Source organism: Hemicordylus capensis, chromosome 1 (assembly GCF_027244095.1).
Source record: "Hemicordylus capensis ecotype Gifberg chromosome 1, rHemCap1.1.pri, whole genome shotgun sequence".
Taxonomy (NCBI): Eukaryota; Metazoa; Chordata; class Lepidosauria; order Squamata; family Cordylidae; genus Hemicordylus; species Hemicordylus capensis.
The window spans coordinates 208,534,317-208,559,943 of NC_069657.1; the positions used below are offsets into that span (position 1 = coordinate 208,534,317).

At 42.8% G+C, this 25,627-nt stretch overlaps 1 protein-coding gene across 2 annotated transcripts in view; it reads right to left on the reverse strand.

Annotated features, from left to right (window-relative positions):
- The window catches only part of CALCRL (calcitonin receptor like receptor), a 126,550-nt gene extending 102,530 nt beyond the window's left edge, over positions 1-24,020 (reverse strand). Inside the window, exons 1-2 of one of the 2 annotated variants that reach the window (XM_053272343.1) lie at positions 23,714-24,020; positions 19,215-19,384 (exon numbers count right to left, since the gene is read on the reverse strand). The gene's annotated coding sequence lies outside the window, so the exon portion shown is untranslated. The remainder of the gene's footprint in view (positions 1-19,214; positions 19,385-23,713) is intronic. The other variant, XM_053272313.1, reaches the window with a different exon arrangement.
- Between the last annotated feature and the right edge of the window lie 1,607 nt (positions 24,021-25,627).

Genomic DNA, 25,627 nt, shown 5'->3' on the forward strand with positions numbered 1-25,627 from the left:
TTTAGGATTTTAGCTCCTCTCTCACTTCAATTGCTTCAAAGAGATCCAAACAGTGAGAGAAACAACGTTGCCAGAAACCAGGAGGATCAGCCTTGCCTTCTCCATGCCATGCAATCATTGTATATACAGGGTGTGTTTTCATTAATTTGTGGAGAAGCATTCAAAACATACAATCCATAACTTGCAACTGGAAGGGATGCAGTCCAGGAACAGTTTTAGCACTTGGTTCTACTGAAATTGCTCTTTAGTGCATTAGTTTGCTACAGGATGTTTGAGATTGAGGTTGACCTCTCCTAGGATGGGTTATGTTAGACAGGCAGGTGAACAGAATGCTGGGAGACAATTATAGCCAGAGAAAGCATTGAAATAGGCAGAGGGGTCTAGAGTTATCTTCTGCTCTGACAATGGTTAATGTATTTTTCTTTTGATACACCAGTCTTGGGCTTTGATCAGGCTGGTACTAGACTCACTCAATACAGTAATACCAATCGCATCCATGTGGAAACAACAGAAGGTAAGAACAGTCATTTATTGACCTTCAGTGGTGTGCTGAAGAAATGTTTTTCAGAACACAGTGACTAAATCGCCACTCTACACTGTTGCCAGTAATCCTCTCTCTGCCCCTCCTCTTTGGAAACTCTGGCTTCTGATAGAAGCAAGGCAGAGCAAAGCATGCACAAGCATTTTGGTGCCAGGAAAGAAGATAGCCTCTGTTTGGGTCAAACAGCTAGGTCATGCAAACCCAAACTGGTGCAAAAACATCCATAAAATGATGCACCAACCCCTCCCCCCTGAATTCTGTGTATTCTTAATGAAGCCAGAGTTCCTAATTAAAAACTACTCTGTGAAACAGGGGTGTACACCCCAGATGGCAATCAAGGTAAAGTTATATAGGCAATATAGAACCCCTTTCCCCCTGCGCTTCATCTGAATAGCTGCTATCACACCCACTCCTTCCAGTACCTGGATCATTCTCCCCTTTTTCCCTTTGTCTTTCTAAATTTTGCCATCTTTGGAACTTTACAGGGGGGAAAACTCTATTGTTCTGTTCTGTGGACAAAGGCTTTACTCTCAAATATGGTCTCTATGATTGGTCTCAGAGGTTTCTTGTGAAGCCTTTTTTCATGGAAGCTTAGTGGCACAAGCTGCTATTGCCCAAGAGTCTGCCTGGATGAGTACCACCTTCCTGTGTGCTCAAATCTCTCCTCGCCCACCCACCCCCGTCAGTCAGAATCACTGGAGTGCTGGTCCCGACGTTGGAACACTGGACTGCAAGATACAAAACTGCTGAGCTGAAACCACCATCCTTGAGCATTCCTTGTGTGGCCAGACCTACACTCGACTGCCCTGGACACTCTTTGAACCAGGAATATTTGGGTCATACTTTGTGTGGGCTGGCCAAGGGTTAATCCCTGTGCTTGACTACCTGAGAGCCCTGGACTTTGGGGTGGAATCCTTGAATCATTGAAGCTGGGCCACTCCTTACATGGGCTTACTGCATGCTAACCCTTGCACCTGACTGCTTGGGAAATCCAATGTTTCCCTTTGCTCACTGTAGACATCTGGAGTGCCACAGACCTTGGAACTGAGTGCCAGGCCAGCACCTTGTCACTTCTCTTTGCCTGGTACTTTGGTAAAACCTTTGAGGCTGGGACCTCCTAAATTTGCCCCTGTGGAAGCCACCCCTTTTTGGCAATGTGCACAAAACAGCAGACAGGAAAGGCATCAAAACCGCTCTTGATTTTCTTTGTCTCTATCTCGCCCACTTCCATCTGCCCACATTCCAATGCCTGTGAATGTCATTCTTTAAAAGAAAAGAAAAAGCCCAACACAAACATTAGAGCTGTATATCTGAATTGAGTAGAACCACTTAATCACTCTTCAGGCCATTGGAGCCTTCACTCCCTTGCTTTATTAGGTCCACTTCTGTTGATAAGAGAGTGCACATTTTCAGGCAGAAACAATACTCAGTATAAACTTAATGTTTATGCTCCCTTCACCAACAGAAGTTGGTCCCCTACAAACAGATGAAAACCACATACTGATCTTTGGCCTCAACTTTGATTTTTTTTTTTTAATTGTTTATGGAAAAGATTAATCATCTTATGAAACCAGTGTCTGAGAAAGGAAAAGGAAATTCATGTACACAGCTGTTTTGTTGATGGGTAAAAACACAGGCGCTAAGGAAGTGCAAGGATATTTCCTCAGAAATGTGCAGATTTTACATAAAATGCAGTTGGGAATTGGGAATGGAGGCAAAGAAGGAAGCAGGGAACAGAACCTGAAGAGTGATTCAGCGGTTCTACTCAATTCAGGTATACAGCTATAATGTGTGTTGGGCTTTTCTTTTCTTTCTTTCTTTCTTTTTTTAAAGAAGCTGTTCTAAAACTTCTTTGGCCAGGAAGTCAGGATGGGAATCTCATTAGAATGGGCTTTCTTGTAACATTTTACATACTTTAGCAAGCTATAAATAATGCAAGAGAAAGAGAGAGCATCTGTCTTTTCCCATGGCAGTCTGGTAGCTCTTTTTCCATTTGTGGCCTAAGCTCAGGAAATAAAAAGGAATGGGAACATGTGAAACAATTTTTTTCCAGTTTTCTGTTGGAGCTCTGTGGGCAGAGGAAATGGGGTGAAAAGAAGGTGAGAGGTGACTTTTGTTTAAGTTTGTTTTTCACCCAGTTAAAACTCATGTGATTAGTCAGTGTCAAAAACTTACACATTAACTTAGCACACATCAAGGATAAACCAGCAAATAATCCTCTAATCAGAGAGCTATGCTTTCACAGAGGTACATCCCACAAAAGAAACCGTGAAATCCCTGATGTTTTAACCAAGTTGATTGATTTGGATACTGGTAAAATGTTCATTACTATGATTAGGGGGAAGAAACACCTGAACATTATAGGGACCACTAGTATCAATGCTTGCCTGCATCTGAGCTAAGATCCCTCCCACAAATACAAATACAAATATACATCCCACCCCCCACCCCCACCCCCGATCTCATATTGCTGCACATATACTATATGTGATGGTTTTTTTAAAACAACAACAACAACAACCTGACAGTTTAAGACCAAGGAGAAGGCTTTCCCATTTTGGCTCAAGCTCCAAAAAGGCAGGAAATTGGAACCAAAGGTTGATGCCTTAATGTGCCACATGATCAAATAGTAATGGTCTTGTACAATGTCATAAATTGTGCTCACTCACAGCTTGCCCTCCATACACCCACCCTTTTTCTTGGTCTTTGGAGGCCCAACTCAAGATGGGGAGGATGGAGTGCCTGGCACTAGCAGAGAAAGCCCATGTTTTCCTCATCCTGTACTGCCTTAAAAAGCATCTGAGCCTTCCTGTCAGGGTCATCCCCCACCCCAGGTGGGGGAGCTGCATTCACAATCCACCACCTCCATTTCTTGCGTTTGTTCTACACATGGTTAACTTGAGCCCTTTTCCAGCATTAGCCATGCATAAAACAAAGGCTATTGCAAATATTTCTAAGAAGTCCCCCCACCCCATGTGCCTAATAATAGGGTTTTCATTTATTTTAAGGTTTCTCCTAAAGAGACCCAGGCTGGACCCAGAGGATGTAAACAAATATAGGCCTGTGGCCAATAATCCCTTGTTGGACAAGGTGCTTGAGCATGTAATAGCTGATCGGCTCCAGACACTCTTGGAGGAAATGGATTATCTTGATCCTTTTCAATTGGGCTTCAGGCCTGGCTTTGAAACAAACTGCTTTGGTCAGCCTGTGGGAAGGCCTGTGCAGAGACAGAGAGAGACAGGGTGAGTGCAACCTATTAATTCTATTGGACATCTCAGCAGTCCATGGAATTGACCATGGTATTCTCTTGGACAGGCTGGTTGAGCTGGGTGTGGGAGGCACTGCTTGGTTCCAATCCTACCCCAAGGCCTGTTTCTAAAACGTGGTGCTGGGGGGTTACTGCTCAACCCCTTGGCAATTGTGCTTTGGAGTTCCACAGGGTTCCATTCTTTCCCCTATGCCAGGGTTTCTTAACCTTGGGCCCCCAGAAGATGTTGGACTACAACTCCCAGAATCCCCAGCCACAAAGGCCATGTCTGGGGATTCTGGGAGTTGTAGTCCAACAACATTTGGGGGCCCAAGGTTAAGAAACCCTGCCCTATGCTGTTTAACATTTACATGAAGTCAATGGGAGAGCTCGTCCAGATATTTGGCCTGAAGTACCACCAGTATGCGGATGATACTCAGTTGTATCTTTTTAAATCAAATGCAGGTGAGGCAGTGACTGTCCTGAATCAGTGCTTGGATGCAGTAATGGACTGGATGAGTGTGAACAAGTTGAAACTCAATCCAGACAAGGCAGAAGATTGTTGATTGGTGGTTTTCTCTGCCCGAGTGTATGGTGTTCAGCTTGTTCCAGGTGGGGCTGCACTCCCCTTGAAGGACCAGGTTCACAGTCTGGGGGGTGCACATCGATCCAGCACTGTTTCTAGAGCAGGCATCCCCAAACTGCGGCCCTCCAGATGTTGCTGAACTACAACTCCCAGCATCCCTAGACACAATTTTTTGTGGCTGGGTATGCTGGAAGTTGTAGTTCAGAAACATCTGGAGGGCCGCAGTTTGGGGATGCCTGCTCTAGAGGCTCAAGGAGCCTCTGTGGCTAGGAGCGCCTTTTATCAGCTTTGGCCGATATATCAACTATGACCTTACCTGGACAGAGATACCTTGGCCACAGTTACCCAAGTCTCTGGTAAGTTCCTGCTTAGATTCCTGCAATGCATTGTACATGGGGCTGCCTTTGAAAATGGTCCAGAAACTGCAGTTAGTACAAAACAGGACTGCAAGTGTATTATCTGGGGTTGGGTGTTTTTATCATATTACGCCCATGCTTAATCAGCTGCACTGGCTCCCAGTCCGTTTCAGGGCCCAATTCAAAGTGCTGGTTTTAACTTTTAAAGCCCTAAGTAGCTTGGGACCAGGTTACCTGAGAGAGTGCGTTGCCACATTTGTCCCAACCTGGAACGTAAGATCTTCAGAGGCCCTGCTCCAAGTGCCCCTGCCAAGTGAAGTGAGGCGGGTGGTTGCTAAAGAGAGGAACTTGTCAGTGGTGGCACCCCGTTTATGGAATAGCATCCCCAGTGAGACTCACCAAGCACGGTCACTTTGGTTTTTTTAGATGCCAGGTGAAGACCTTTCTGTTCACTCAGGCTTTTAAAAACTGATTTTTACATGTGATTGTTTTAAAAAGTTTTTAAATTGTATTGTATTGTGATTTGTTTGTAGTGTTCAGTGTATTTTTACTGGATTTTTTAAATGTTGTGTGACACGCAGAGAACAATTTGTTATGGAGTGACTAACAAATAAAGTTTATTATATTGTTGTTTATTTATTATTAACAATCTGTATTTAGTTGCAAGCCCAGAATTTATCACAATAAGACATTAATCCACTCACACATCCAGTTACAAGGGTCTGTTAATTATAAAAAGGGGGTTATCCAATACAGTGTTTTTGAAACATGGAAGCAGGTCTAGCTCTCACTGAGGTGGTAAACTGGTGTTTGGATCGTATCACATAAAATTCAAATGCCAGTCACTTGACTGTGTGAAACAGGATTGTCAAGATATTCTGGCTGATCAACCCCAAGCATTTTTGGAAGATACTGATTATCTAGATCCATTTCAAACTGGATTTAGAGCAGGCTATGGGGTGGGAACAGCCTTGGTCGGCCTGATGGATAATCTCTACCAAAGAATGGATGGAGAAAGTGTGACTCTGTTGGCTCTTTTGGATCTCTCTGTGCCTTTCAGTACCATCAACCATGGTATCCTTCTGGATCAACTGGGGGATTTGGGAATAGGTGGTACTGCTTTGCAGTGGCTCCATTCCAATCTCTCTGGTAGATTCCAGATGGTGTTGGTGCTCTCTGAAACGAGAGCTATCTATATATATAACCCTCCTGGGTGTGCCTTGGAATGTGCGTCACAGCGCCCAGCTGATTGGCTGGGCGGTGGACGCACCTGATTGGCTGAGGTGCACCCAGGAGGATTGGTTGCTACGGCAGCAGCGGGCCTGCCCGCAGAGGCCAGAGGTGACAGCAGGCCCGGCCCGGCCACAGAGGCAAGGCCCAGGAGGGGGGAAAGAAAGGGGGGCAGAAGTGGCGGTGGGGAGGAGAGGCGGCTGGGTCTGGAAGTGGAGACTGGAGCAGAAGGTGGAGGGAAGAGGTAACCGCCGGGCCCAAAGAGCGCACAGATGATCTGTGCAGGGTTGGCTAGTTGTATGGCATTGCTCATAGAGTCCATCTTATCTCCAATGCTTTTTAGATCTACATGAAACCGCTGGGTGAGATCATCAGGTTTCAAGTAGAGTGTTATCAATATGCTGATGACACCCAAATCGATTTGTCCATGACATCTTCATCAAGAAATGGTACAACTCCCCTAAATGCCTACCTACACAAAGTAATGGACTGGATGAAGGATAATAAATTGAAACATAATCCAAGGAAGACAGAAGTACTCATGGCAAGGGATCATACTTCGAGGGACATGATAAATCTTCCTGTTCTGGATGGGATGACACTCCCCCTAAAGAATCAGGTACGTAGCTTGGGAGTGTTTCAGCACCCAGGCCTCACTCTGGTTTATCAGGTTGAGGCTATAGCCAGGAGCGCCTTTTATCAAATTTGATTGATATGACAGCTGCATCCGTTCCTTAAAGATAATGATCTCAGAACTGTGGTACGCTCTCTGGTAACCTCTAGGCGTGACTACTGCAATGTGCTCTATGTGGGGCTGCCTTTGTATGTAGTTTGGAAGCTTCAGTTGTTCCAAAATGCAGCGGCTAGATTGGTCTCCGGGGCTTCTTGGAGAGACCATATTATTCCTGTGTTAAAACAACTGCATTGGCTACCAATAGGTTTCTGGGTGAGGTACAAAGTGCTGGTAATTACCTTTAAAGCCCTAAATGGCTTAGAACCAGGTTACCTGGGAGAGCGCCTTCTTCTGCATGATCCCCACCGCACATTAAGGTCATTGAGACAGTTCTGTCCCTGTATGCCACCAGCTCGTCTGGCGGCGACTTGGGAACATGCCTTCTCTGTAGTCACTCCTGGACTGTGGAATTTGCTCCCTATATACATTTGCAGTTTAACATCTTTACTAGCCTTCAAAAGAGTCCTTAAGACACTTTTTAAAAGCCAGTCTTTTGGTAATCTTTGAATGTTTTAAGTTATTTTAACATCTTGTTTTGTTTGTTTGATGTTGTGTTTGTTTTTGTGAACCGCCTAGAGCCTTTGGAGTCAGGCAGTATATTAATTAATTAATTAATTAATTAATTAATTAATTAGTAGCTAAAATGCCCCTAGGCCTTAGCCAAGTGGATCAACATGACCACTGTTCTTTTGTATGGATCTTTAAGAGCCCCCTGACCAGCTAATTTCCATCCCCAACCAAAGTCTTTTTGTATTATAATCCCAGAACTGGTGTGTAATAGTAACTCAGGGAATCCTTCTAGTAATTAAAGGATTGTAGTGTTGGTATATACTGGGAAATATTTCCATTGTTATCAGCATCCGAACTCTTACAACCCAATGTGGAATGTCCACTGCTTAAGCACTAACCGGAGCCACCAGCTTTGGTTGACCTTTCTGGTCTTAGTGAAGTATCACCATACTACTAGCAAGCTGGGCAAAATAACTTCAAATAAGACCACTCCAAGTGTTCAATTGCCCTGACTGCAGCTGTCCATCAAGTACCAAGAAGTCCTTGCCGTTCAGAAATAAAGCGTATAGAAGACTTGTGTACTGCGAAGTACAGCAAACTCAGCAAGGGTCTACCATGAAATAAAGCGTATAGAAGACTTGTGTACTGCGAAGTACAGCAAACTCAGCAAGGGTCTACCATGAAATGGCTTTTTCAAAGACTGATTGTATGGCTGAATGTATCATTCTTTCCACTCCTCACCATTTTATTCCCAAGGCCAGGGATGACACCCCTGACTGATGAAACATACTGACTTGCTGAAACATACAAAAGTAGGTGAAAATAAAATTAAAGCTATTTAGACAATGATGTGGCTTGGTTAGCAGTAGAACCTTCCTACCTTTCTTTGTTCCTTCAGGGGTTTCTTAGGCCAGCCATCCGACTGGCTAGAATGCTACCTAAACTTCCTAGGTCATATTGGCCTACAGCCCACAGCCAGGATTAATGCTGTTCTCACTTGCAGTGCAATCCTAAACATGCTTGCTCAGAAGTAAGCCCCATGGAATTAAAAAAATTATGGCAGGTTTCCAGCTTATCTTGATTCTACTCCCCACCCAGCCTGATCCTTGTCATCAGCTTCAGACTGTACTCCCCGATACCAACTCGGCTCTAGTCCAGTGGTTCCCACCCATCCACCCCAGTGTACAGATTGCAACCCAGTACTGGGTCACAGGTTATGAGGCACTGGATCCCTTGCTTATTAAATTTTTTATGACCCATCATATTAAGTAAGTGAAACTCAGCTTGATAGTCTTTTATATGACATTTAAAACATTGTATAAGCAATATCTTTGTTTGATGTGTCAGTTAAATATTAAGCTGAGTGGTTTAAATAGCCTGTATTGACCTACTGTAATTTTATGAAAACTCTCATGAAAATAAATTAATCTTTTGGGTCACGGGGAGAAGCGATTGCTTTCAACTGGGTCGTGGGAAAAGAACTGTGAAAACTGCTTGCCTATATAATCACAGCAATTGTTTTGCTGCTGAACAAAATGCAATGGTGAATCCCACATACCCAACCCACAGCTATTTTGAGGCCTTATCTGCTTCTATTATCTTCCAAATTTTGTCCTAAGGAAATAAAAGTCATGAGGGAAGAATCAATCCTCCAAGAAAGTGCTTATCACACATTTCTATCTCACTGAAGAGCATGCTTAGTTTGTGAACCTGTTTCTCACCTAAGGATTCTCACTGGAAACAGGGCAGAAAACAGTTTTAAAATCTTGATCTTACAGCTGCTGAATGCACCAGAAATCGGTTTAGAAAACAGAAATAGCTGTTACCCTTCTACACAGCCAGGTGCCCCCTGCACCAGTTGCCAATGGTAGAGAATGTGCTCTGCAGGTATTTTACTGCTGTACAACTGAGCTTGTTGTACATCTGTGTCCTTCAATGTGCTGTAACATGACTCCAGGGGAAGCTTCGTGTGTCAGCAGATTCAAAGCCTCATCTCCGTCTCTAAATGAAATGGGTCAAGTTCAGCTCTGCAGGTGCAGACCAAGTCTTTACATGAAGACTGAAAGGCCATATTGGGGGTTGTTGTTCTTTGGTCTTATATATCCGCCCAGAGTTGCATTTTGGGCAGTATACAAATGTGTTAAAGAATTAAATTAAATAAATATCAACAGCCTAGATACAATCATGAGAATTATGACTTCTGTAAATGAATGCTGGGTTTCCCTTGGTTGTATCTTCTACTCCACTTAAAGTTGGAAGCAATTTAAACAGCTTGATATTGTGGAAAAAAATTGGGGGGAAATTGGTGAGGGAGGGGGGGAACCTCTCCAGGAATAGCTTCAGACAGAGTTGGCAACTCTAACTTCACTGTGTGTGGGGGAGGGGGACAGACTTCTATAAACCTGGAAGCATGGCAGGGAGATGAAGAAAGAAGCACCTTTTAAAAGTGATGATTCAATTTATTTAGCGGGGGGAGCACCTGGCCCTATCCATCCCCAGCACAGACGGGGGCGGCTAGTTCTGCTGGTTGCAGCAGAATCTTAGGATGGCACTGATTGGCAGATGTCCATATCACAATCCTAACTCCCTCCACAATCTCTGGAGCAGTTTTTCAGCTGTTTTGAAAATGTTTGCTTACAAAAAAAAAGGTGACAGAAGAAAGTATAAGTGAATACATGTTCATACAGTATTAACCTTTTTTTTTAAATGAGGTGGGCAACCCACTTGAAGAATAAGGAGGGAAATGGAAGACTGGCATCTGAACCAGCCATTGGTTCATCAGGGTTAGTAAAATCTACACTGACTGCCATCTCCAGGCTTTCAGGAAGGGTTCTTTCCCAGGAGTGGCAGGGAATGAACCTGGGAGCTTCTGCATATAATGAAGATGCTCTACTACTGAGCTACAGCCCCCTTCCCTCTGGCTGTACATTTGCCCCTGGACTTTCAGGCTGAAATCCAGGGCCTCCACATCCTCTGGAGGCTTCCAAATCCTCCTGGGTGGTATGGTCGCCGTGCCACAGGACCATGCTGCTTTAGAGAGAGTGGGGAGTAGGGAAAGGTTGCTGTTTGTGCCCTCAAAAGGTCATGTGTTAAAAATACTGTGTGTGTCATGGTGTGTATGTGTGGGGGATGATGCTTAACTTACAGCGGGAGGGGGGCTTCAGTGGGGGGTGGCTCCAAAGGCTTTTAGGTCCAGATTCCAAAATTACCTAGGTGCACCTCTGCATCCATTTTCACCCATAAACGCAGAAGCTTTTCCTTCCCCAGAACACCCCTTTCCATAATTTTCGTTCCATCTTTTAGGATGAAAAAAGCATTGATTTTAAGGTGTTTTTGTTCATGGGGATCTACCCACTCCTTATGGATCTTTTATAATTTTGAAAAGCATAGCTCACCTTCTGTTAAAATTAATGGCACATATAGCCAGTGTGGTATAATGGGCGGATGTGGATTCCCACTCAGCTCTGAAATTGATTTTAGGCCAGTCACTATTTCTTAGTCAAATCTACCTCTCAGGTTTATTGTGAGGATAAAATGCAGTAACCCCTATGGAAGCTGCCCTGAACTCCTCAGAGTAACAGCTGAATGTAAATGGGAGAAATAAATAATCACATGCTTTTAGCAGTCCTTATGAGCTGTACTGTCTCATAGTCATCTGCAAGAGATATGGATTAGCAAAGTTGTCAATACTAGAAAATAAAGAGTATGGATTGGTGCATAACCTGCTCATCTGAAACCTGCTTGCTAAAATATACAGTGAGATTTTGCAAAAGCAAAGAAGCTGCAACAAAGCCCATACAGCCAACCTTCTTCAGTCTTTACACATTAATTTTGTCAGATTCTATATAACATGGTTTGTAAAGACTTCTCAGTACACAAACAACAGTCGGCTTTCAGAGGCAAAATTCATTCTGTCCCACCTTCTAATGGTAATTACAGGTTGAGTATCCCTGATGCGAACTGCTTGGGACCAGAAGTGTTCCAGATTTCGGATTTTTCCGGATTTTGGAATATTTGCATAATGAGATATCTTGGGCATGGGACAGAGCAGGCGCCAAACTGAGCAGGGTACTTTTTGAACTGCTAGCTCTAGTGCTTTCCGACTTCTCTGGCCATCCTTATTCTTATCCTTCCTTTCTACTCTGTGTGTGTGGGGGGGAGGGAGTCGCTGTTTTCCTCTCTTTTTCCTTTCCCTTTCCTCATTCGTTTAGGTTTGTTTGGCTTTCAGTCAGTTTTTTCAGTTTTCCTAGCCTTTTGGTGATTTGTGCCTTTAAAATACATGGAGATTTCTCAATTGGGAGAAACCCTGAGAGGCTGCCTGTCGGAAGGGGCTCTCTCGGAGGTCGCGACGGTTCCCTCGCTTGCTGGGACCCCGGGCCGCAACTCTCCCTCAGGCATCCGAAGCAACGGTAGCTTCAGCTCCTGTGGCGGCCCCTGTCATGGCTGCTCTGCCACCCAAAAACGCGATGAAGAAGACAAAGCATTTAAAGGACCAGGCGGGTCCAGAGAGAAAGAAAAAGCATAAGCACATCACTGGCGGGGCTCCGCTCAGTGAGAGGTTAAAGCTGTAGGCAGTTTTGTTTTTTGTTTTTGTTATGGCGTGGTGTCTGGATTTTGAAGCATTCCGGATTTCGGATGTCCGGATAAGGGATACTCAGCCTGTATTATGAATGGGGAAAGGGCTCTCTTTCTGCTCAGTCCGATGTTACAGGCACAGTAAAAGAAAGCCAAAGCAGTGAGGAGACTGTACATATGAAACCAGTATGGTAGTGCTTCCAAAACTGGGAGCCTCCAGATGTTGCTAGACTACAGCTCCCACCATCCCCAGCTACAATACATTGTAGCTGGGGCTAATGGGAGCAGTGTTCTCTCCAATTTTTTTCATCTGTGTGTGCAGAATAAATTTTGTTCTGGGCGGCAGTAGCAAGGCAGTGTGCATGCACATGCATTCAAGTGGGGCACTTCTGAGTCAACCTGAGCGAGATCTAAAGTTAACTGAGGGGACATTAAAAAAACTTGTGAATGCGCACACATCTTAGAGGGAACACTGGATGGTTGTTGTAGCTCAGCAACATCTGGAGGCTCCCACCTCAGGAACCACTGCAGTATAGGATAAAGGTTTCAGAAAGTGTGTGTGGCCATATTTGTAATGCCTGCCAAAATGACTCATTCAACACCATCGCTGGAGAGGAAATGGAACAAAATAAGAACGGAACAGGATGGACTCGCAGAGGAAAGAAAGGAAATGAGGATTTTTATATGGCCTTAGTTTGCAACTTTGCAAGTGCGCATATGATAAATTATATTTACTGGTTCTATCTAATTCAACTAGAGAGTGCTATCAGTTCCGAATCATATCAAGGTATAATAGACAGGCAGCTTTACAGGTAACACAGACTGTATGGTAGTTTTGCTCTTTTTCTAGCACTGGTTGGATTCTGGTAGCACCTTAATCATGAACTACAAGTTCTGACCTAGCCTTTAGCATGCTCCATTCCAGATAACAAAAGAATGGAATGTGCACACCAGTCCTATGTGTGCATCATTGAATGTAAGTGCCAACAGTGGAGTTTAACGCCAAGTAAGCGTGAACTCAGTAACTCGGCCCAACAGACAAATTGACTTGAACCATCTGGCATGCTGGCATTCGTTTTCAGTTGTCCCAAATCCCCACAACATTAAAATGCTGTCAATATACGGCAAGTGCATCATATATATAAGACAAACAATATAGTTACCTTTCATGTCCTAATATGTTGTCAGCTGTGTGAATCCACCTGCTCACATAACAGTTTTCAAGAAAAACCTAGCAAAGTGATACTGATGCACAGCACTTGACACTTTTTAAACAATTTGGATGCATTTGTCTTGCCAAACAGCTGAAGAGCAGTCCAACCCAATCCAGAGCAGAAACTCTCAGTAAAGATGAATTGGCTGCATAAATGAAACATTCTGCTTCCTAGCACGAGTACAATGAGTCAGTTCTGAACCAAACTCCACAGATAATTTCAAGACATAACTCTGCTAAAAACTGGCCCTACCACAAAAGGTATTTAACACACCACATCAGGCCTGCCACAGATTTTTAGTGTGTGTATCCTATAATTCCCAACAACATTTATTACAAACAAGGAATACCTTTTTATTAACAAGAATAGAGGTCACTGACACAATCAAAAATTGTGTTCTACCCGTGCTTGGGAGCTATGTGTGCTCCCAATTTTTGGATGTGTGGAAGCAAGGTAGGTGGAAAACCTGGGTAGCTTTTCCTCCTACCTTGCTTCCACATGATCACTTCTACCAAGGTTTTCCTTCTACCTTGCTTCCACACAACCAAAAATTGGGATCACACAAACCTGGGTAGAACACAGTTTTTGATTGTGTGAATGACCTCTGAGTCAGTTCACATGGTTATTACCGTCAGACATAGGAAGGGTTGTGTCTTTTTGTGGTGTTATGTACAGTCCTCTGTGGCTGTAGCATCTCACACCCCTCTTACCATGAAACTGAAAGAGGACTTCCTCTCTCATACCATGGAGATTCATGATTTTATTTTGTTGGTGAGACTGATAGTATACCAACTGTAGCTATAATAATTGCTGCCTAGAGAAAATCATTGTGTCAGCTTGCATAGCAAAAGCAGGAACCTATAATCAAACACAAATGTTACATGAGCACAGTGGTGGCGAGGTCCTTCAAAGTCAAACACACATCAGACTTATGACAATTTGTGCCCAAGAAAAAAGGGGGTATTGGGTGAAATGTTCTTCTCCCATAACACATGGGAAGAAGAGTAATTGAGAGTAGTGGTTGGGGCGATGAACCTGCAGTTTTTTAAAAAAGTGGCTTAAGAATGGATTATAAAGGAAATATTTCTCTTCAGTACAGTTTGGCTTCAAACACTTGATTCCAAAACCTCACTCACACTTAGTCCCCAGAGTGACACCTGCTGGATTCCATGGACAGAAACAGAAGAGTCAAATGTTCCCATGATAAAGAGCAGTAACTTTCCACTTTTAAGATCTGACATCTCAGTTTAAGAATAAAGCAATATTTCTTTGAATGCTGATAACCCATCCACTGCATTCAGTAATTTTTGTTTATTTGATTTGGCTATATAAGTCAATCATAAAGGATTACTACTGTCAAAAGACAAGATCCAAAGAGCTCCTTAGGCTCTCACAGGAAACCCAGCAGAACTCTATTTATTTATGGAGTCTTACTTCTATGCCATAGCACAAAATTTTGAAATTCTCCTCAGTTTTTAAAGCAGTTTCATAAGTGGCATGGAGTGGGGGCTGTTGTCTGAGAAAAGAGAAAGAAAAAACTTGAGTCCCCTTAACTCATGGACCATGTTTCATCATTCTTTGCATCCAACACATGTATTAAATATCCAGTGTTGAAGTCTGGAAAACAAGGAACTGTCATATTGTCACCAGCTTTCAGCTAGATGGAAGCCCATGGGACTGAGAGGGTTTAACCCAAATGTGTTAAACTAGATTGTGAGGCTGTAACTCCTTTTTTCTTTGCTGCTGAATATATAATAAGCCAAACACACACTATTTACTATTTGTTTTACGACTTAGCTTGTTCCAAAGTTGCAACACACAATGGGTTTACTCCAGAGCAGTTCCATTCACAACTATTTGACGGCTCCATAAGACACGTTTTGAGACTACATTTCAAGTAATCAGCCAATAAACTTTATTCCACAGTGCAGAAAACGCCAATGTGGGGTTTTTTTTAAAAGTACAGATGTGGAATTAGTATTAAAAATTCCCAGAAGTTGCAATAGTCATTTTCATCTCTTTCCAAAATCCTTGGTGTTAAATTATTTTGCAAAGTCCTAAGTGCTTCATAAGTAAACCACTTTATGTCTTCCTTCCTACTGCATTATATGTAACTATTTTAGCCTCATTCTCCTCACTAAAATGTTATTAACTTGAGCCTGATCTGCCAGATTTATAGGGCAGGACCCGGTCTAAGTTAATCATGACAAAATCCCATTGAAATTAAATAGTGAGGCTGTTCTCATGAGCAGCCCAAAGTGGGCTAAGAAAGCCAAGTCCGCTCATGGCTGCTCGTGAGAAACAGCAGGAGGCAAGCAGCTAATGGTGCTGCTGCCATGGCAAACCTGCCTGTGGAGCCTGCAGCTTGAATGGGGTTAAGGGAGCAAGCATGCCCTTAGCCCCATTTTTTCAACTGTCTGCTAGCCCTGGCTAATTGCAGCCAGGGCTAGCAGACTGCAGGGCTCCCAGCTGATGCTGTGGCATACCCACAATGCACCAAACACTCATGCGATACATTAGGGGAGTCCCGGGAGGGGGAGGAGCACAGAACTACACATACTAGCCCCCAACCCTCCATGCTGCCAGAGGTCATGGAGGATCATCTGTGTGTGTGATCAATGCACCCAGGGCCCTCCGTGGTTCATCTACGGGGAAGGGAAGGTAACAAAACCTTCCTCCCCACCCTCCTGCCAAGCCCTTCTCACAGATCATAAGAAAGGGCTCAATGTCTCACTTATTTCAGTTGTTCTTAGTTCTTACCAACAGTCTTGATTAGGTATACATTCATAATCAAGCTTAATGAGGAAAATCACTGCGGTTTGATCCCAAACACATATGTTACACAGCATATTTTTGTAATAAGGGATTGCTCGAGTATAAACTTGAGCAACCCTTACACAGGAGACAAAAACAGGGGTGCTTGATTTGGACCCAAGAACAAGGAAGCCAGGAGTCTGAACTCCTTACTTGGAGATCCGGTTGCTGGCCTCACTAAACTATTTTGGAATTAACAACAATGAACATGCCTATTTCTATCACCACACAAACATATCCCCCACCTCCACCCCACACACGGCTGTTCTTATGGCAGGGCAAACAGCTCTTATTGCTGCCATTAAAATTAAGTGAAAGGTCCCCACTGCACTGGATAATTTGCCTCAGGGCCCGCACTCTGCCAGGGCTCTCTAAGGACACCCCTGCACGCTCTCTCTCTCTCTCTCTCTCTCTCTCTCTCTCTCTCACACACACACCTGTGCTAGGCAATATATTGCAATACTTAAATCATTTTTACAGGATCAGTGCATAAAAATAGCAAGAGAGAGTTAACATAAATAAAACAGCAATTTAAATCCAACCGTACATGAACATGATAGGAAAACTGTAATGCAAACAGATTTCATTAAATACTCCAAAACTTGATTTGGTTACTTAGTTCACCACAGGCCAATGAACACTATGAAAAGGTTAATTACCAAAAAGAAAAAAAGAAAACCTTAATTAATGCTAGATCAATAGGGGAAAACCACTTATTTTTACAGTGCCACAAAACTGGGTGTTGTCTATACAGAGATAAGATATGGAGTGGGCTGAATCTGGGCTTTCTTCCCAAGTTTATGCAACACACACATATACAGGGATCTGCATACCAAATGAAGCCTTAGAACTGAACCTCAATTATAGCTATGGTTACCTGATTAAAATTTCAAAGAACAGGAAAGAGTGGAGCTGTATTATCTGTTGTTTAAAGCACCTTGTGTTAAAGCACCGCAGAGTCTTCCATCAACCCCACACCACTTCCTAACTCCTTAAAATTAAGGACGGGTCACTTGGCAACCCTAATTTATGACTCTGAAAAGTACACTAGGTCTCAGCCACAATTAAAACCTAAACACTTTCTGAACACACCCTACAGCTCTGTGTTACACAAAACAAGGAGGTTGAAAGCTTTCTCACGCACCACCCAACTCAGGCTAGGGAAGCCCAGTCTGGGTTAAGCTGAGCGTGAGAACTGTTGGGATTGGGGCAGCGCTGCCTAGCCCATCTTTTTAGCCCAGCTCCTAGTTGGGTTAAGGGAGTAAGCGCTCCCTTAACCCAGGCTTCCTGCTCATGTGTCTCCTCAGGCTGCATTCAGCTCGAGGAGACATAGAGAGGAGAGCCCAGAGCGCCCGTCCCCTGGGAGAATCCCCCAATGCACTGTACTTAGCGTGTGGGGCATTGTGGGATACCCGGAGGCTACGGCCACATCATCCTTGCTCTCCGGAGATGGATCATGTGGGAGCGCAGGTGCTGCTCTCAACAACATTTTGCCAATCGTCTGAGAGGGAAGCTGAGTGAAGCAGAGCCTTCCCCCCCTCCCGCCTGCCCACCTGGTCATGTGGACGACCTCAGCAATTCCTTGTTAGCGATGAATGTAAAAGCCATACAAGCAATGGCACTGAGATCATTAAATCTTTATGAAGCCTCCAAAAGTGGACTTTTGATGAGTGATCCATGCACTCCAGAATTAGGAACAGGAGCAGAATGTGCAAGGTAAGCGGCCCTGGGTCAGTGGCAGAGCCACACACAAAGAAGGTTCCTTGCTCAGGCCCTGGCAACCAGGCTCTTCAGCAGGGAAACCCTGTGAAGAGCCACTGCCAATCAGTGTAGACTGTACCAAACCAGATGGACCAGTGGTCTGATTCAGTAAAAGGCAGCTTCCTATTGGAAATAAATGGTGACCCAAACATTTAACTCCTAGGTACAGTAAATAATGTACCTATTAAAAAACTATAATTCTGATCAATGGCTGCAAACACTTTGGAACATTTCTCCCCAAGATAATCTAAGATTGCAGTCCTATCAATATATATTTGTAAGTCCTATTGAAAGACATGAAACTTACTTCTGAATACCAAATTTACCTGAATAGGAGGTGACTCTGAAAGTGAGATGACCTCCTTTAAAAATGCAGATTAAATACATGTTATACTGTGTTTACCTGAAAGGAAGAGAACTCTGAATTTAAGATGACTCCCTCATTTCTAACATGGAAAAATGAGGGAGTCATTTTCCATTCTAAATTGGAAAAAACCTAGCCTTGGATTCAGGGAAATACTTGTGGACAGGATTCTCAAGTAAACAAATCTACTTTGAAAAGTTACAATGTACATAGCTCCAGAACTGTCTCCAAAGGACTGATGTGGGTTATATGGACATGGCAAAATGGAAAATTAAAACCCTCTCCATCTATGAAGCTCACTGGGGCCAACTTCACATGTTATGTAAACCCAATAGTAAACCCATGCTTTTCACAATCAACTTCAGCTGCCCTTTTACCATATCAAACTTGTATGATACATATGTTTCGTTCTTGTTGTATTGAGTATATTTGTTATTCCTATTTCTGCTGGCCAACGGCCGTAATAAAATTGATTATGATGATGTTTCACTACAATGTAATTTATGTACATATTACATAGGTGTACACACATAATATTATAATCGCATACCTAAAATAATAAGCATGTGGAGAGGTCTGAGTTCACTCTGGACAGATATAGAGCCTAAAAATCCCAATATATTTTACTTAGCTTGTATGCCTGCATCTTGATCCTTTATGATTTTTTGCCATTAAGGTGTCAGTTGAAAGTTTGTAGTTTCTTTTCCATTGAGTTGTTATGATACAAGCTGTTAGTGCATTTTCCTGAAAATAAATCTTTTGCTGCTATAATCTTTCATATAACATAGTGAATCCTTCTCAAACACAAATTGCAACACAGACACACATTTCAAGCCCTCCCAACTTCAGAAAGTAAATGTTGGTAGAGAGGCACAGAAACCAGCAATTTCTCCGATATTACGAAAAACATTGAAGAAACAGATCCCTTGTTGTGGAATACATAAAATTCCCACAATCCTAAGAGTTTTGGTGAACTACGTATAGATCGTTCTATAAGGTGTTAGCACTGAGAATTCAAAGAGAATTAATTCCACCACAGTTACTCTGTGAAATGAGTACTTTCAGTCTGTCCACATACTCAGATTATTCAATATGACCAGTATAAATTTAAATTTTTTAATTAAGCAGACTGAAGCTTCAGTCATTCTACTGATTTCTAGATGTTGACACCCCAAATTATTCTACTGTAAACTGAAAGGTCCTCAAAGCATAAGTACTAATGATACTAAGCAACCAAAAACAAGCAAACCCTCAAGAACTACAAAATATCTTACTGCACTTACTTCTACTGCTGGATGAATGAACTTTCTGAATCAATTGCTGTTGGTCAGTTAAACATTTTCTCTCATTTTGCAGGAGCCACATACAAATTGTCTGTATACCAAGCAAGGAGCAGCAAAAGCAAGCATAACCGCTTATTTGCACCTCTGTTTGACAAACTGAAATCAAATGTCTGTAAAAGCAAAATTGTCACATTTGAATCACTCAATTTTAAAGTGTATACTCTGAAGATCTTTCTTTGTCCCCCCTCCCCCGCCCACTTTTCTTTTAAGGATTTCACTCAGAAAACTCAACCTATATCTTCTTCATATGCATAAAAATAGCTTTGAGCCTCTATTCTCATATGAACATTGCTATTACAGGAAAAAACACAGGAAAGAAATCAAATACACACTCTTGCCACTCTAGTTTTATACTCTAATTGCAGAGAAATGTAAGGGAATGCTCATTTAACCTTCATGTGTGAAAAATCTCCGAGGTCTGTAATTAGATTTAGGATTTAGGTCTGTAAATACTAAACATGGCCTGATAAATTTAGGATGTTAAATATGGATCTAAAGCACATTGCTGATGATAATGGGAAAGTATACATTAAAAGGGGGAGCTTTGAATTCAGCTTCACAAAGTAAAACTTAGACATTGCAGGATCATAGTTAGACACCGGCAAAAAACCCACTCACCTATATAACTTTTTTTTTAAAAAAAAAACTGAGCTTGTTTGTGATGACTTGTGGATAGCCACTCTTAGAGAAGGTTTCCTTAATAAAACAGCAGCCTTCTGGGCCAATCCCACTGTTACTAACAATAACAGATGCTTTACTAACAATAGCACTGGATGCTTCCATAGAATACAGTTGTCCACTAAAACCTTGTTTGCTGCACATTATAATTCCTGAATATCTTTTCAATCACACCCATGCATGATTTATCACTTAAACAGAGGAATGTTCTTGTAGCACTATGGTTAAGAAACTGAACTATGCTCCAGAAGTATTTCATTTGCTCTCATCTCTGTTATGAACTAGTGAGGTGGCCTTTTGAGTCAGCCTCTTTCCCTCTCTCAGTCATCTTGCTGTAGCATGGAGGTAATATTACTGACCTGCCTTACAGGGCTGTTGTATGTAATGTGAGATATCATATGTCACAAAATGTATGAAGTATTTTTATTTTTTTACATTTTATATCCCGCTCTTCCTCCAAGGAGCCCAGACTACATACTTAGGTTTCTCCTCACAGCAACCCTGTGAAGTAGGTTAGGCTGAGAGAGAAGTGACTGGCCCAGAGTCATCCAGCTAGTACCATGGCTGAATGAGGGATTTGAACTTGGGTCTCCTCGGTCCTAGTCCAGCACTCTAACCACTATACCACGCTGGCTCTACTTTGAACACTCTATGCCAGGACTTGACAAATCCAAGGCACCAGGGAACCATGGTGTCTAAAAGTTATGAACTATGGCACCTAGACTAGGATATTCATTGGTATAGTTGTTTAATAAAATCCTTGCTTGTACCAGGCAGTCCTGTTTCTGTTCTACGCATGTTACTTGTAAAGGGGATAAAGTGAAGCCCACTTGCCCTCCCCCTCCACAGTGTCTGTCACTAAATCCAGTAATTTTGTCGAGTGTCCATTGACTGGTTTCTAAATTTGTGGGCTGGCTCTTAGATACAAAAAAAAGTTTGCCATTTTGGGCTCTATGCACAGAATCAGTGCTAAGTCATATAAAATGAACAATGTATAGTGAAAGACATTTCGGTTTTTATGTTCTAAATCTGTGAATGTTATTTTATTTACAATACAGCAAAACATCCCAGACTATCATTTAAAATTATCCAAATTATCCAGAAAGTTATTAATCAGTTTCAATCTGGATCTTGTCAGTTAACAAAGGTTTTTTTTATCTGCTCACAAAGCCTTGAACACCTTTTTTAAATAAATTAAAAGATAAACACATGTGCACACAGACAACTATCAGGCAGACAAGAAGAATAAAAAACACTGAAATGGTTCCAAATGAACAGCAGCAGCACTTAAATACTGAAACAGACATCTCTTACACCAGATTTAACCATGCTATATTATGATCGGGTATAAAAGTTGATTCATTAGCTATATCATCATTAAAGACCAAACTTCACTTAATAAAAAACTAACTTTATCATTGATGTTTGATGAGTAAGAGTAGCTTCCTTGTTCTAAAAAGTCACATTTATTTCAGCAAGCTGACTTGCATTTTCCAATATCTGGCCAAAAAAAAAAAAGTCTCACAGAAACATCTAATTCAACTCCTTACTGTAATTTCAGGTGGATTTCTTGAAATCCCTTGCACTGATTTACAGGATCCAAAAAGTGAGTAGATGGTGCTCTGGATACTTAAAAATGAATGTCAAATAGCCACAACTGCTCTGATCACCCATTGCATCTCACATCCGGTACCCACAAAATATGTAGAGCTACCCTTTGAATTACCTCAGGGTTGTAGATCTCTTTGGGAAGTCAACAAGAAGGAATTTCATTTCTTAGTTAACAGTCTTCTAGTAACAATCTGTGCATCTTCGTGGGATTTTTGCCATGAACAATTCATTACATATGTTCACCCCTGCAGTCTCTCTTTCTTACACACAGAAAGTAAACCATCAAAGCTGACTGTCATGGTAATGCACTTCACACATAAACATGACCTCCACATTAGAAAAGTAAATGGGGGCGGGGTGGGGGGAGGTTAACCCTTCATACCACACATTCATACATAACCAGGTTTCCACAACTGTAATGCTTTTTAAGCAGAAGTTTCAGGAGAAAAAGTGGTACTATATACCCACACACAATTGGGAAAACTTTTTTTTTTTAGGGGGGAACCACTAACACTCATTCCTAATCACATTTACCCAAATGCAGGACCTGAGGATTTCAGTCTAATATTTCCAAAAAGTATGCTTAGGATTTTGACCACGCTGTGTGAGCCTCTATGTGTTTTCTCAGAAGTCCTAAAAAATTCAGTACAGCTTGCTTCCAGGTAAGTCTGTGCAGAACTGCAGCTTTAGGCAGCAATTTTAGCCACATTTAGCTGGAGGTTCATTTCACTGAAACCTAAAAGGACTTACTAGCAAGGAAACCTACAATCTTAAGTATATTTACATGGAAGTAAAACTCTATTCATACACTATGTTCAATGAACAATCTACAATGTACACTGCACATACAGTTAGTACAGTACATTATGTTCAACAGATGTACAGTAGTATACTATCTTTATCCTGCATTTGAGGGGGCCTATACCCAGATTCCCTTTTAAATGACTGCACATAGTTATACACACAAAAACATATACATGTGTAGAGACACCTGTATGCACATGCAGCATAATCTCTGCACAGGCTTAAATCATACTGAAATCAATGGGACTTTGATGCATGCTCAGAAACATCAGGATGCAAATACAGTTATGTGGTACCAGCTTTGTAATTACAGGCTGATCCAATCCATGTTTATTCAAAGGTAAATCACAGGGAGTCACCTTAAGCGGCACAGCAGGGAAATGCTTGACTAACACGCAGAAGGTTGCTGGTTCAAATTCCTGCTGGTACTATATTGGGCAGCAGCGATATAGGAAGATGCTGAAAGGCATCATCTCCTACTATGTGGGCGGAGGAAATGGTAAACCGCTCCTGTATTCTACCAAAGAAAACCACAGGGCTCTGTAGGCCCCAAGAGTCGAAATCTACTTGACGATGGCACATTTTACCTTTAAGTCATACTGCGTTCAATAGAGCTTGCTCCCAAGTGTATACAGCAGATGCATACATTCCCAGGAGTACATCCCATTAAACTTAGCAGGACTTAAATCTTACATGCATCAGGTAAAGCTGCAGATCTAATGCACTTGATGCATTCTGCAAACTCTTTTTTCAACTGTATCGTATTCTAAAGAAGCACAAAGCTACCATTCAGTTGAAAGAGTCACACCTATTAAACGCCTAAAATGCTAAGACGACAAGCCAGAAAAATGGCACAAGTTAATTATTCTCACTTATTCTTCCGCTCTTTCAAAAGCCCACTTTACACCGAATTTGCTTGGCATGCTTCTTTCTCCTGAATTAAAGCTCTGAAGGTTTCCAGATGCCAGCAGTGGAACTCGAAGCGTTCCTAGTAGGACTTCTCTAAGTCAGAATTATTTGCATGTGTCAAATGAACACTAACTGTGCTTCAGAAGACAACTTTTCATCTGTTTCCCAAGACAGAACTTGACAGCATCCTTTATACATGTTCAAAATGAATATGCCATTTTGTTAAAAAGGGGTCCCTTTTTCCTCCTCATCTCCCGGTGCATATTTCTCTAACAAAGGCTGAGGTTTCCAAAGGGAGTTCTTCTTCTTCCTTATACTTTTTAATCATTCATCTTTGGGGAGCAAGTAAGGTCAGAACAGAAGGTAGATGTAAAAAAAAAAAATGGGGGGGGGGTTCATTTCAGAAGTTGGATTTTTAAAAATTGGTCTGTACTCACCCGAGACTACTCCTGCATTATTCTAAGGAGGGAAATGTGTAACTTGCAGTGGGTTTTGTTCCTGCCGGTTTCGCAAGGAGACGTCTCCTCCCAACCCACAAGAGTGGAAATGGTAAAGAGCACTCCAAGGCGACTCTGCGAGCTGCGTACAATCCACTTACAGCAGCCGTCCTTAATGTGCGAGCATGCGACTAGTCCAGTCAGTGTGCTGTTGAGAGAGAGAGGAGACGGCGCGATCTGAACAGGACTGGAAGGGAAGCCTTGTCAGCGTGTAAGTGATCGGCAGGCAGCTGAAGGGAAACATCCGCGCTTCCTGTGACATCAGTTTGGTGACCCCGCCCGTTTCGAGTATTAAATTACCTGCTTTCTCAAATAGCGCAGCAACGCGGGCGAGCTTCGCGTCCTCCCCCAACCCGCGCATTTAGTTCCCATACAATTCCAGCGGGGGGCAAGCAATGCGTTCTCCACGTGGTGCATGGAGCTGGCTTTCATCCTTCTTCCCTGATCCGTGTTGCAACTTTCAACGTACATCCAGAGGAGCTGAACCCTTCTCCCGCACCACCCCCACCTCCCCGCTTCGCTTCTAATTACTCTGGGGATATGCCCAGCTTTGTAAAGGAAACCCCAGAGGATTAAGCCAGACGCAACATTCACTTCATATTTATTTTAAGGGAGGGGAGCGGGGAGCATGGTTCAGAACTTCAAAAGTACTTTACCATTCGTGTAGCCAGATCCTATGTATTATTAAGCACCAGAGAAGAGAACTGAGGTTGAAGGATGAGCGAAAGAAGAGTCCGCGACAGGACAATGCACACTCAAGGAAACAAACGCTGTGCATTTAGGCTTGGGTTTTTCAAAGGTGAAAACACTGGGGAGAGGGAAGACTTAAATCGGATTGGCTGGCTGTTGTACTGTGGTGGGAAGACTTAACGCTGTCCCCCATTGTTGTTTACCTATAGGAATTAGTTTGTGCATTTCCCTAATTGGATTTCCACCTTGAAGTTGCCGTGTGCCCTGTGAGACCCCATTTGGGCCAACATTAAATTTAGTAGGCTCATTTACACGATTATTAATGGAGTAGGACGAGGGCTGGACTGGGGGCACTGAGAGGGTGGTGGGGAGGGCACCCGGTTTTGAGCAGAATGGGTGATTAAGGGTGGGAATATTTACTGCTGCTGAGTGCAGTGGGGCACAGGGGTGCCCTGTGGGTGTGGCACACCGGGAATATGCCCTGTTGCCCTTTGGGCCAGTCCGAGCCTGGGTAGGACAAGCATCCTACTCTAGGTCCGGGACCTGTGTGCACTCTTGTTTTCTGATAGTCTGTGAGTGTAAAATAAGGTCAAAGGTGGGGAACTTGATCATTTGCTGAGTCCCAGCTGGGAATGATGGTTTTTCCTCTTTCTTCTACCTCGTTTCAAAGCTCAGGATGGTGTCTGGGTAGGTTGTCTTACCCAGCTGGGTAAATGCTTTTCCTACGCAGAGAAGCAGCCTAGGCTTAGCACACAATCAAGCTCCCCGCCTCCAATCTTGTTTTACTGTCACAAACTATCAGAAAAAGGGAGCATGCACAGTTCCCAAAAAAGAGCAATAGGGCTGTGCATGGAACCAGTTTGGCAGGTTTGGTTTGAATCCAAACCGGATTTGAACTGACTCAGCCCAATCTGGTTATGAGTCCGGCTGAACCGGGTCCCATCCATTTCGGCTATCAAACTGGGCCGAACCAGTTCAGGGGATATACTTGTAAAAGGGAATCTGGTGAGGATTCCCTTTACAAGAAGAGGGAGGTGGGGGCAGGGGCAACTCTGCATATGAGTCCATTTGTTAAGTTCAGCAGGAGAAGACTTACATAGTTCTTACACTTCTGCTCTTGAGTTTTTTGTTTGTTTTGTTAGTGGGCTTTTTAAATGGCATTGG